The sequence below is a fragment of the Falco peregrinus genome, chromosome 1 (assembly GCF_023634155.1).
Source record: "Falco peregrinus isolate bFalPer1 chromosome 1, bFalPer1.pri, whole genome shotgun sequence".
In the NCBI taxonomy this organism is placed as follows: domain Eukaryota; kingdom Metazoa; phylum Chordata; class Aves; order Falconiformes; family Falconidae; genus Falco; species Falco peregrinus.
In genome coordinates, this window is record NC_073721.1 from 28,412,419 (window position 1) to 28,425,491 (window position 13,073).

General features: G+C 53.9%; 1 protein-coding gene across 4 annotated transcripts in view; it reads left to right on the plus strand.

Moving 5' to 3' along the window:
- The first annotated feature begins 4,422 nt into the window (after positions 1–4,422).
- Positions 4,423–13,073, plus strand: part of DNMBP (dynamin binding protein) — a 35,578-nt gene continuing 26,927 nt past the window's right edge. The window contains exons 1-2 of one of the 4 annotated variants that reach the window (XM_055793856.1): positions 10,044–11,429; positions 11,548–11,713. The gene's annotated coding sequence lies outside the window, so the exon portion shown is untranslated. Of the gene's footprint in view, positions 4,479–10,043; positions 11,430–11,547; positions 11,714–13,073 lie in introns of those variants that run through there. The other 3 variants (XM_055793854.1, XM_027788871.2, XM_055793855.1) reach the window with 3 other exon arrangements.

Sequence of the window (13,073 nt, forward strand, 5' to 3'; positions counted from 1 at the left end):
TGGAGAGCTCTGCTCCCTTTACTCCTGGACTCAGTTGCTACAGCCCCCATGAGATGCTCAGACACTAGTGCATACCAGGGAGGATGAATCCAGGCCCTGGTCTTTGACCTGCTGCATTCACAAGCTGGGCACATGAATCCTGGCACTGGTCCTCTGGGTGTGAGTGCCATGCTTCTCCCTCAGGTAAGGACACTTGCTGCCTGTAGACGATGAAGTTAGGGGGAGGTCAGTTTTAAAGCAGTCGGTGATGTGACCAGCTCTGAACACAGCTTGTCCCACACGTAGCACAGCCATTGCTGGTTGGCAATTCCACAAGTAGGAACACAGCATTGGGAGGTGTGGTCTCCTGGCTGATGTCACATTTATCTTGATGTGTCGATGGGACTTTCTGGTAGCTGGTTTGGATTATTTGTAGTCAGACAGGTTAAAATGATACACACTGGCAAAAGCCAAGGATTGTCCTATATCCTTATGTCTTCAGACCCAAAGCACATGGCTTGCTGAAGGATCTGCTTCAGCCAACACAAACTATTGGTCTGAGCACAGGAGCAACCAGGTGAAGTCTGGCAACTAGTGATGAGTAGGAGTGCAAGTCAGCTGATGTTCCTTTGAGGTAAATACCCTGAACCTTGGTCCTGTCAATGTGCAACAGGAAAGTGTGGACACTGGATGCCAGCAGTGTTCTGTGCAGGGACAGCACAAGCCACATAAGTTGTGATTGGATTAGGGAAGACATGATCCGTAGTTCAGTGAGGTGGGGTACTACAGGCTGGGTCTTAAAATGCTGCTTAGTCTGTGTGGGCGGGTTTGGAGTGGGAGCAAGAGCAGAAACAAAGCTGGTTATTTCCATGGTGAAAATATCTTAAACAGGCAAAACCCTTCTAGCATTCTCCATAGAAAATAAGTAACTCCAGAGGGATAAACAGTCCCACCCATGTACCCCAGCAATTTCGTTTTCCCAGTCTCCCCCATACAGCCCTTCATTGCACTGGTTCTCTCCATGTCTCAAGCCTGTCCAGAAAGTGTCTCCCAGACATCCCCTTGCTCCTCCTGTTCTGCAAACACCTTTTCATCTCTTGTGAGCAACCTCTACCACCCTACCGCATAGGCAATGTTCTGCACTTCATCCCTCACTGTCACCTCCTCCTCTGTCTCTGCTACAAGATGCTAGTGGCATTTTCAGCCCTAGAAGCATACACATACTCTCTTGTAGCTCTGCCTGCTAACAGAAGCTGTTTCTCCGTCATGTCTGTTCTTGGAAAGGCAGAGCAAACTGTCCCTTGCAGGGTATTTATACAGGCTATTACAAAAAAGTGCCAGGAACGGTAAAGCGTTTAACCCTGGCTGTGAGTGATTTCAGTCTGCAGAGGCCAGTATGGGCTGGAGACACTGGCCAGTTCCACATGTGCAACCAAAGCTGAATTCAGATTCTCTAATTTTGTGTCTTTTGGTGACAGAAGGAAGTGAAAAAGGATGGTGGGACTGAGATGTTCAAACTTCTATGTCAGGGGTCCTCAAACTTTTTAAACGGGGCCGGTGCGCAGATGAAGAGGCAGGTAGTCATATGTGGCTGCTTGTTTCCCCCCCCAGCCTCCGGCGGGGGGGGGGGGGGGGGGCGGCTCTGTAAATACCGGGGGCCAGACTGAGGACCCTGGGGGGCCGTATCCGGCCCGCGGGCCATAGTTTGAGGACCCCTGTTCTATGTGGTTTAACACCTCTTTCCCCTGGACAAGCCCAACAGCATCGCTCCAGATGCTGGACCCTCCTGTTTGAAGCCATGTGTCAGTGCACATTCACCCAAAAGATTTCCTGGTGGATGTGCAGGCACAGTGAGGGAGACCACCTTGCATTCCACAGCTTGGCCCCATGCAGTATGCAGAAGGGTCTGCTGTTACCATGTGTCTGACCCACATGTGGGAAGATATTGCTGCCCCCAACCATGGCACTAGCTCAGGGGGCTGAGCTAACTGCTCACCTCTGAGGATGCGTATGAAGCTGAGAGCAAGGAAAGGGCTCCCAGGGAGCGGCCTTAAGTTGGCTAATTCAGCTAGGCTGTCCCTGGACAGAGTGATGCTCAGCCTGCACAGAGCTGCCCATGCCACCCGCATCCCAGCAGTGTCATGGGTTGCCTAGCTGAGCCTCTTGGCTGCAGGGTGCTCTCATGTTGCCCTCTTGTGGTCCTAGAATATGTAGGACCATCTCAACTCCCCTTAACTTTCCAGCATAGTCAGAGGAGAAGGATTTCTTCTCTAGAACAGGACAGCCAACCCAGGAGGCCACAACACTCACCCTCAGAGGCTGCTGTGGGGTTGGCAGTGCAGCAGTAAAATTAGTCTCACTTGCATGCTTTTTCCCCTAGAAGAGGGTTCCTATGAGATACAACCTTCTGGAGGACTGTCTCTCTCTGGGGTGGGATTTGTTCAGCTCATTCTCCTCCCAGCTCTGAATATTTTTGTGTTGAACAGTTTGGTAATGCTCCACTTGCCCATGGCCGAGCTCTCCACACGAAAACATGGTTACAAAATGTTTCTGAGGCAGCACTCTCTTAAGCAGGGCTCTCAAAGACTTGCCATGAACTTGGCCCCCAATGTTGCAAGTGTAGGCAAAATAGGGAGCTAAACCCTTGGACGCAACATCTGCAGTGCAGTGGTTTCACATTCTTTTGAGCCAAGGCAAAAGCAGTTGACGGGTTTGTGTCAGAAGACACAGCGAACAGTCCTCCCCATCCTCTCTGGGCCACTCATGATTTTGTAGACCTCTTCCTCCACACTGCGTCCTTCTTCCAAGCTGAAGAGTCCCAGCCTACACGGTTGTTCACTGTACAGTCTGTTCCCATGCCCCTGAGCATCCTTACTGCCTGCCTCCAAACCTTATTCCATTCTCTTTTAACCTTTCTGAGATGAGGAGACCAGAACTGTATGCAGATGCTGGAGAACCATGTAAACAAAGCGAAGCCAGTCCCAGAAGAATGAACCAAAACTCTTACAATCAAAGCTGTGGGATGAGCAGAAACCCCAGTGGGGAGGGTGGATGTGACGCCATCAACAGCATCGCACCATGACAGCAGTGTGGGTCGCCGCCTCAGGAGAGCAGACGGGGAGTCAGCTCCCAGCCTGTGCACATACCGACACGACTGACAGCAGTGTGTGCAACGTGCTCTGCACACCCCGCGCCTAGCTGGTAGCAAGCCAAGCTGGGATCTGGGTGGTTGCTATGGAGAAGTGTAGCTAAATGCACAAACAAGTGCCAAACAGCGATAACTGTTCTGGGGACTGAGAGACTAGGGGCTTTACAGCGTGTTGCTGAGGGATGGTATCCCTTGGGGCATAGAGGCTTTTTTTGGCCTACCAGGAAAACCAGTGCAGGACCTACTGTACTCGGTGTGCCCAACCCGTGTGATGCACAAACTGGCCTTCCCTGTCACAGTTTTCTGCTGGGGAGCTATTTGGTTTTCTTCATCTTGGTGCTCTGGCATGATCTCACGGTGTATCTAAGCAGCCAAGCCAGCTCCTAGCAGTAAAACTGAGACTGTACCAGATGGACAGCGTAGACCTACTCGTCGGCTGCTGCCGAAGCTGAAGCCCACAAGGCAGCAAGAGACTCCCAGGAGAAAGCAACAGCAGGGAAGGGAGGCCCCGGCACTGCTCGTGTCTGCAAGGCAGCAGCGCTTTGAAGAAGTCAGAGAGGGTTTGCGCAGGCAACTGCCTGCCTTGCTCCGCACCGGGCCCCGGGTGCTCTGCCAGCACCCTAGCACGGGTGCCTGGTGCACAGGTGCTATTCCCGGCCTGGTGGCCACGGGGGTGTCTGCACCCCATGTCCCCGCACCTGGCACCCTACCCTGGGCATTGTCCCATGTCGGGGTGTCCCTGTGGGCCGCCAGGGGGGGCGAGTGGCGCTGGAAAGGGGGATGCCCCTCTTCCCCAGTGACAGGACAAGGGGCAATGGGCACAAACTACAACACAAGAAGGAACTTCCATGTGAATATCAGGGAACACTTCTTTACTCTGAGGGTGGCCGAGCCCTGGGACAGGCTGCCCAGAGAGGCTGTGGCATCTCCTTCTGTGGAGACATTGGCAACCCGGCCTGGACGTGACGGTGTGCAGCCTGCTGTGGGTGAACCTGCTTTAGCAGAGGGTTGGACTGGATGATCTCCAGAGGTCCCTTCCAAACCCAACCGTTCTATGTGATTCTATGTCCCCATGTCACCCGGGGTCCCGGGATCCCCAGGTTGCGGGCCAGGCCCCGCGCAGCAGCACCAAGCCCGTCCCGCCAGCCCTGCCCGCAGCCTCCCAGCCGCGGGCCGGGCCCTGCGGAGGGAGCCAGGCGGCGGGCCCGGGCGGGGCCCTGCGAGGCCGGGCGGGCACTGGGGGGCCGGGCCGGCCGGGGCCCGGGCGGGGCTAGAGGGCGGCGGGGGGCGGAGGCGGGAGCGGGACCCGTAGGGTCGGAGCGGCCGCGGCGCCCGGACGGGCCGGGAGAAGGTAGGGACCCGCTGGAGCGGTCGGGGGGAGCCGGGCGCTCCCTGCCCGCCGCCGCCCGGCCTACGCGCGCCCCCGCCGCCCGCCCGCCCGCCTCCCCCCGCCCCGCGCGCCCCCGCGGCCGCCCGGCCTGCGCCTCCGCCGGGCTCCCGGCGCGGCCCGCCCCCCCGCCTCTGCCGCGGCCCCCGCCTCCGCCCGCCGCCTCCCGCCCCGCCTGGCGCCTCCAGCCGTCGCACGCCGTACCGGCACGCTCCCCCCGCGCCGTCCCGCCGAGGCCGAGGCCCTGCCGGGCCCGGGGGCTGCCCTGGGCCGCCTGGCCGGCCCGGGGGTGGCGGGTTCCCCCGGCCGGAGCGCTGCTCCCCCGGGTGGGCGCCGCTGCCGCAGGTGGGTGCTCGCCCCCGGTGCCGGCAGCCGGGCTGAGGCCCCGCAGCCCAGGGCGCCCAGCTGGGTGCTCGCCGTGCCCGCCGGCTCCGTCCCACGGCGCCCGCGCTGCCCTGGGGGTACTTGGGGCACTTCGGCAGCGTGGAGCAGCGGTGGGCTACAGCGGGGGCTGCCCACCTGTGTGTGTCCTGCCTGGCATCCGCAGGGATTTTGGCCTCTGGCTATGTCCGTGCGGGCACCGGTTCCGGGGGATGACCCACCACCGGGCAGGCGTGCAGCGGGTGGTAGCTGGCGCTGCCTGGGCTGCTTGTTGCCCGGGGAGCACCTGGCCTTGTGGAAGCAGTGGGGGTGTGCGGGACTTTGAGTGGTCTGGCACCATGAGCCACGGGTGGTAGCGCTGGTGAAGGGTGGCAGAGGTGGTTGCACACAGAGCAGAAGCCGCAGGCTGCAGCACTGTGCCTTCCCCAGGTGGTCCTTGAAGAGCATCTGCTCTGCTTGGTCAGCCTGAGAAGAGAAACTCACAAGAGTTCCCCGTTGGTTCTCACCGGCAAATGCAAATCCCCCTGCATTGCCACCAGCATGACACCCTCGCCTTGTACTTTGTAACAGAGATGAATTAGAATCCAGTGGCCTCGCCAGGGGATAGAGGCTTTGCTAACGCTCAGCACCTCAGAGGCTGCTGCTGCTCCTGTACTGACCCTGAGCAGTGCCTCGGCTGATCCCATCCTTGACACAATTTGGCCTCTGGGTTCAAATGTCTCTGCTGCAGTTCCTCACGATTGAAGTACTTCCCCCACCTCTGTCCTTTCACATCTTGTCCTCCTTGCCACAGTATCTCGGGAGGCTGTAGCTGTGTCATGAGCATTAAATCTGTTTTGAGGTTTGCCACGTTTCCATAAGTTTTAGTTTCTTCTGAAAAGGCTTTCTCTCCCTTTGCCTCTGCCATGCTCTCCTCCGCTTCCATTGTGGTTCTGTCTTTTCTTCTGCAAAAGGCATGAAAGAGTTTGTAGACGGAATTTGCAGTTGTGCAGATGCTTTGCCAAATACAGCCTCTGTACTGTGCTATAGGATGTCACCATCATCCCCCTCATCTTGACTCACTCCTCTGGCTGGAAGTCATGCTGGGCATTGTGTCTGCATGTGTCCTGCTTGTTTGTGAGGCCCTGCACAGTGCTGATAATGCCTACAGCTCCAAGCGGGCTTCTGCTGTCCTGTTCTTGAAATCTCTGCTCTGCCAAGGCCAAAGGTTTCAGTTCTCTCTCCAGATGTTCTGCTTAGGATTAGCAGTGATGTTAAAAACCAATACAAACATACAATGATTTTAGAGAAATGTTAACTTGGTAATGGGACAGGAGGAACTGAGCAGTAGGGGAGAGGAAAGGAGTGACACTTGCAGTCTGCAGAGCACTGGCTCTGCTAGCCATTGTGGAAGCATGGCTGTGTGACGTCTCGGGGTTCTATACGCAGTTGAGGTGTCCCTGCAGTGGATGACTGTTCAGACAGACTTCGTGATGGTGGTGATGTGAGCTTGGGTGGGACAGCCTGAATTGTGATTACCTTTGCACTTCACTACCTTAACTGATAATTTCCCCTTGACCTCCAGCAAAAGTATTTTTCTAATCATGTTCTAAGGATTGCTTAACCCCACTTCTGAGTGACACAGCTTTTATTTTTAGAACCGTTCGGTTGGGAAATAAAATCTATTGCTTTCTTCTCAGGAGCACCTAGGGGCTCTGAAAGGAAGAGGTACACATGTTACCAGGTATCAGCAGAATCCCTGCCAGGGATTTAGGTTGTTTGGAGATAATGAGCAGCACAGAACAGGAGTGATGGCGGGCAAAGAGCAGAGCTTCAAAGTCAAACTCAAGTAATTTCCAGATTTCTGGACTCCCTGCCCAGCAACCAAAGCACCATAATGGGCTTCTGTCCAAAAGCTATCTTGAAAAATATGGTTCAGGGTGCAAAGTCAAGTGCTCCAGTGTTAAGGAATGTCCTTGTAGCCCCAGTTCAACCTGTTTTGGATATGTACTCAAGGTATAATGACTAATTTTGCATTTGTATACTACTTACCCCCAGTAGCCCTGCCATGGTACTGCACAGCAGAAGTGGTGCTGCTCTTGGGGTTTTGTCTGTTCCTGATTGTAAGTTGTGTCATTGTAGCCTGTCTGAAAAAATGGCAAGAGAGACAGCCATGTGCCTCAGGGTGGGAGAAAACAGGACTCTGTAACAGGGTCTGTAAAGGTGCCTGCAGCCACTCCACACAGAATTTGGGAAACTCCTGTCTCCTGAGCTGGTCTTCTGGCCTTTGCGTGCTTGGGTCCCCAGTGCCAGAGATTAAATATCCATCACAGTCTCCTTGCTCACATGTTTTGGCAAGGTGTTCTGCTTTGCATTAAAAATTGATGCTGTGCTCTACTTTCCAGATGACTTTCATTTGCTTGTTGTCTGGCCCAGCACAAGCTCTTCTTCCTTCCTCCCCACGCTACGCTTACCCCATGCAAATGCCACCAGCGTGTCCTCAGCCACGTCCTGCAGTGGATCAGGTGAAAACACTGTGACAGCCAGGGCCCAACTGGAGAGAAGTGGTTTGAACGATTTGTGTGGTATGTGGCAGACCTCCTGTGGCAAATACCCCAAACCATTGCACATGTGTGGTGGGAAGCCACAGCTTGCTTAAGCAGCCCTTGTCCTTGGTTGTCCTGGATCTGGAGGGCTTGATGATCCAACCTAGAGCTGTTAATTTCAATGATTTTTGTATAGCAGATCACAGATGAAGCAAAAGAAACTATGTATTTTTAAAGTGAGGAGATTCTTCTTCCTCCTGTGAGCCATATGGGGTTAGGATGTGGAGTGTAGAAGAGATCTCATGTTTCCCACTGTGTGAAGCTCAGCGGAGGGACTCTGGGATCTGCTGAGGCAAAGAGTTCCTAACGAGAGGCTGCAGCGGTCAGTATTTCCCTGGTGAGAGAAGGCTCCTTTCCTCTACACCATTAGTTGGGGTTTTGCCCTGCTTGCTGTGTTGGCCGTTCTGTCAGGATTTATAGGGTCAGCTCTGCAGTTTGCTGGAGCCCCAGTCCTGCACTGGCACTATCTCCAGCCAGGGCCCAGGCAGCCTGGCTCAACAGGCTTATTCCACCCAGGAATGTGCAGGCGAGCAAGGACCAAGGACCTCCGGGAGTTACAGAGTGACATGTTCTGCTCCGAGCAGGGGGAGTGACTGTGGGTGATGGCAGCTCTGAAGGCTGGTGTGAACAGTTGGGGCATGCTGATGTGCAGGCAATGTCCTACTCTTGAAGTGTGGATGAGGACTGTGCGGGCTGGGCAGATGCAGTGGGATAAGGAGGAGGGAAAGAGGGCTGTCCAGATTTGGAGACCACAGGGAGCAACAGCGGGAAAGGGTAGGAATGCCTTGGCATGGAGTTGGTAAGCTTCTGTGCTTGTCACAATGATGTGGGAAGGCAAGTGTCACTCCTGGTTTCCTCCCACTGCATGTTAGGTACTGATCCTGCAGCCTAGAGCACAGCAAGAGCTGCAGCAGATCTGTTGTTGAAACCGGACCCAGCAGCTGGAGGGTGCGCTGAACGGGGCCAAAGGGGTCTCCAGCTCTGGGGATGGATTGCATTTTCAGTGAACAGGCATTGAGCTATAATGAGTGGAAGGAGTCATGAAAAGACCTTGGTGAAACTGATGGAGTTTTTAAATTAAAAAAAAAAAGTTCACTGGCAGTATTTGTTTAATATTTTTAATATTAATTTCTTTAATAATTCTGCAACAAATGACTTATGAACATTTCTGGAAATCTGACTCCTTCCTGGTCTGCTGCTCAGACAGGCTCGAAAGTTTTTATAGAGATTGAGGCGTGTGCTGCACAAGAATTCACTTGTCCCTCTTGTGCAAACCAATTGTGCCTGTGGAAGCCCATACTGCAGTTTTGGTCAGTCTGGTGAAATGTTAGTTTTTCAGTTACAGTGCTATTATGCTGACCATACATAGCTAACAGCACTGCTTCTTGAGTGAGAAGCTGAAAAAAGTATTATTTAGAGGGAAACAACTGGTGGTAGTGCCTGTGAAGTCTGGTTTTCTTGCTGCTAAATTTGTGGTATCTATCCATTAGTACTGTTTATCTCATGATCTGATCAGCACTTTCATTATGTCTGCAGCTTAGCTGTCTGCAAACATTTTGTGTCTCTCCTTTTACGGGGTCTGTTAATAACTTTTTGTAATCAGCCTAAAATGGTCTCTTCATGTTGCTGCCTTATCTCTTTAAATGCTTGAAATCCTTGGTTCAGCATCTCTCAGCAAAAATAGGGAAGACAGAACTCCCATTTTTAAGGTACAGAAACTCACCAGACTCATTTGCTCACCCTTACCATCAAAAGGATGCAAAAAGGGCATTTATGTCACTATTTTCAGTAGTCTGCTTCCATCTAAGTGATGGCGCTTCGAGCAAGTGCCTGATAATTATTTGGTGCTGGTGAGTCCATTGTCTGAGACTTCTTACCCTGCCCAATTTCTGCTGCAAAAAGAGAGGAGGGATACAAGATGATGTCAAGAGTCAGTATGTAAATGCCTTCTCTTGGCTGCTGTGGCTTGACCCAGTCTGTGCTGAAGGTCTCAAAACAATATTGTAACAGTTAATAGCCATCGTTTGGTTCTGGACCCTCCTTTCATCAGGCCAGACAGGCTCCAGAGCTAGCAGCAAAATGGGATAGGCAGTCTTTCATGGAGGTAACGTTAATGTGTGCTGAGCATGCAGGCAGGCAGGCTGGGAGGAGTGATTAATGCCCTGGGAATCCACTCTCTGCCTTGCTGCACAATGCTGTTGTGTCAGGGCTGGAGTTTGGCACCAGGCAGGCTGCAGTTGCGCGCCAGGAACATGTGTTACCTAGTTTGTGCAGGACCAGGCAGCGAGACAGTGTGTTCTCAGCGGGGCTCACTCGCTGCTGCGCTGCAGCTTCATACTTGCACAGTGAGGCTCTCTTTGGATGTGGGTCTGCTGCTAGGCGGGGGCAGGAATCCTGTAATTCGCAGTCCTGACCTCTGCCAGCAGCCTGAAGTCCCAGTGTTTGCTCAGTTGTGGAGTCCTCCCTCCCCCCCTCCCCCTAGCAGGCAGGGATCACCCATCCTTGAGGTGAGAGGGGATGGTACTTGGCCGGCTGTCAGAAGCCGTGACTCACTGGGGATCACAGGCGGAGCCCAGCTCTCCCTGCAGTCTTCCTTTCCTGCTGGAGCCTCTTCGCGAGCTGTTCCTGAATGTTTGTTTTCACCAGATCTAGGGTGGATCGGGGAGAAGGTTGCGTCTACCATTAAGCCAGAAGAGTTGGTCTCAGTAAGTTTCTAGTCTGGAAGATGCTGGGAGGCTTCCTTCTGGAGGTGAAGGCTTTGAGAAAACATTGGCAGGCAGCTCTTCAAGGAGTAAGACAAGCTGAAGGTCCTGAAAAACATATTATTTTGTGTCCAGTTCATGTTATGGAGCAAGACTGATTCACTGCTTTCAAAATAGGGGCATAGTGTCTAGACTCAGATGGAGTCAGGGAGTGATCCTGCTCTTCTTCATACTGCTGAGGGAGCACAATCTTGTTGGGATTCTTTTTTTGGCAGTTTCAGAAGTTACATCACGCTTTCTTACCTCATGGAGTGCCTGTCAGAGAATGCTTTTCACATGAATATGTTAGTGCCCATATTTTAATGGCAGAACAGCTGCAATCCTGCCTGCCCCATCTTGGATCCTCTGTTTTGTTGGAAAACCTTGCACATTTTAATGGTCCCCAGAGCTGCAGGTGAGTTAAGGAAGTGATACTGCTGTTTTCAGGGGCAGGAACTGAGCCCTGGGCAGTGGGAAGGCTGTATCCTCAGCCCCAGTATCTGCAGCAAAGCCAGGGTTTGGGTCTGCAGCACATGGGCTGTAATCCTTGCAATCCTTAGTCCACTCTTACATCTTTGGTCAGAAGAAATGCAAGAAATCTCGCTGTACCATCATGTGCGCCTGGAGAAACTACTCCATGGCAGCAATTACATCTGCAGTACTTTTTTCCTCCTTTGCCCAGTGCAGTTGTGAAGTTTTCATATTCAGAGTATAGCAAGGATTCCTAGGACCCTGAGCTCAGCTGGCAGCCGATCTGCAGGGTGCAGCGCAGCCCCAGGTGCCTGCAAGGGGCTGCTACTGCTATGCCTGTTGCTGCTGCTGTCAGAGCATGTAGCAGCCTGTCGCAGCCACCCCACCTTGAACAGGGCAATGATCCTTTCTTCAGTGTTTGTCTTTAGTGTTTCCAAGCTAATTGATGGCTCTTCCATCTTTTTCCCTGCTCCACATAGTCATGTTTTTAATACTGTTACTCCTTCTGCCTCAGTAGGTTCCTGCTACCCTGAACTGCAGCTCTTTGTGCTCCTGATTCACTCCAGTCCATTCATCTCTTTTTGGTGGCGAAGTGCTGTCAGCTGCTGGATATTGGGCTCTTTGTTTGTACAGCCAGCACAACGCTGGCTACAAAGGGACAGCCTGTGCCCCAAGGAGCCCACACGCTACGGGAAAGGCAGTGGAAAGCAATCGGAGTGGCGGGCAGGACGGCAGAGGTGAGGGTGGCCAGGGGCCGCGGTGCAGCGTGCTGGCTGCAGCAGGGACACACTGGGGGTGGGGAGGGACGTGCTGAGGAAGCTGTTCCTGCCGAGCACAAACCCGCTTTGTTCCCAGGAGGTGAGTTGGACTGGATAAACAGAGTGGTCCTGTCAGCAGAAAGCCTTTCCCTGGCTGGCTCCCCCACTGGCACTCTCACTGGAAGTTGGCTGCACCTCATCATCGGGAATGTTTTTCTCCTCCCTGTGTTAGCTTCCCTTCTTCCTGACTCTCCCGGGCTCAGGTGGGCCATGCGCGGCTTATGGACAAATGGGGTCCCCGGGGGCCCTGTGTGTTTGCTGTGGGTGGTGCTGTGTGTTGTCACTGTGCTTTTTCTGCTGTTAGCTAGGCAGGAAGGTTTGACGAGCCATGCTGAGTAAGGGAAGGGTGTCACTGGCTGGGTGGCACTTGGAGGGTGACCGTCCACCGTGCGCGGAGGCATTTTGGGAGGGAAGGACATTGGGTCCCATTGCAGGGAAGTTGTGCCTGACCGGATGGAGCAGAGACTCTGCTTGTAATGCTGGAGGAAAGCAGGCTGTGTAGGGGGGGGGGGGGCTGGTGGGGGCATGCTGACGTCCCAGTGTTTCACAGGGCTGGGCTCTGAAAGCACGTTGGAGAAGTGTCAGCAGTGTCGTGCTTGCCTGTAATTGCAGTGGGACAGGAAGATGAAGGGAAGCACTCACTGATCTGAGGTGCAGATGTAGAGGAATAATCTTAGTGTTTCTGGTTGCCTTGGACAGATGCACCTTTCAGTTCCCCTCCCGAGGGGTCTGGGACGAGGGGAAGGAGCAGCTGAAGCTGCAGGACTGTTGCTGCCTTGGTGTGTAAGGCTGCTTGGTACAAAGCAAAGATGATACAGTAAAGTGTCCTGGCTTGCCAGCTGCTTCCAGAGGAAGGGGGAGTTCAGGACATAGCCCTTGATGAGGATGTCTTTGCCTGCCTTCAGGTCCCCTGCCGGAAGGCATTTCAGCCTTGGCTTCCAGAGGCTTGGACAGAGTCTGCACCCTCATCTCAGCCTGGCTTCTACCAAAAGCTGTGGTGAGGCCTCCCAGGGCATGGCTGAGCGTGGTACCTAGAAGGCAGAAGGGGCATTTTCAGCCAGGTCTGAGGATGCCCAGGCTGGGTGGACCCAAGCAGAGACAGGAAGAGGATGGTGGAGTGAGCTTGCCTGAATGGACTTTGTGCCTCTTCTCTTGCTGGGCAGAAGTATGACGCTGCTCCAGCACATGGTTCCTGTGGCCCCAACTGATGGCATGGGGAGGGGGATGCCTGTGCCCATCCTGCCAGAGCATACATGGTGGGATCATGTGAGTGAGTGGTGCTCTCTGCCCACCTGGCCCTGGCAGGCTCAGGGCCCTGCCCTGCATGTCAGGGAAATGCTGAGCTTCCTCCCCTCCTCTTGCTTCCTTCCTGATGGGAATTCACTTCCAATTTTCTTGCTGTTTCTCCCCCCACTGCAGCAAAACCACGTGTCCGCACAGAGATAGCCAGTGGGGCTACACAAGGCATGTTAGACCATGGGGGCTGCATTGCTGGAGACCCTTGGTTCCTGCAGCATGCTTCACATGGCAAGGGGTTTCAGGGAGCTCAGGACAGAACCCCCT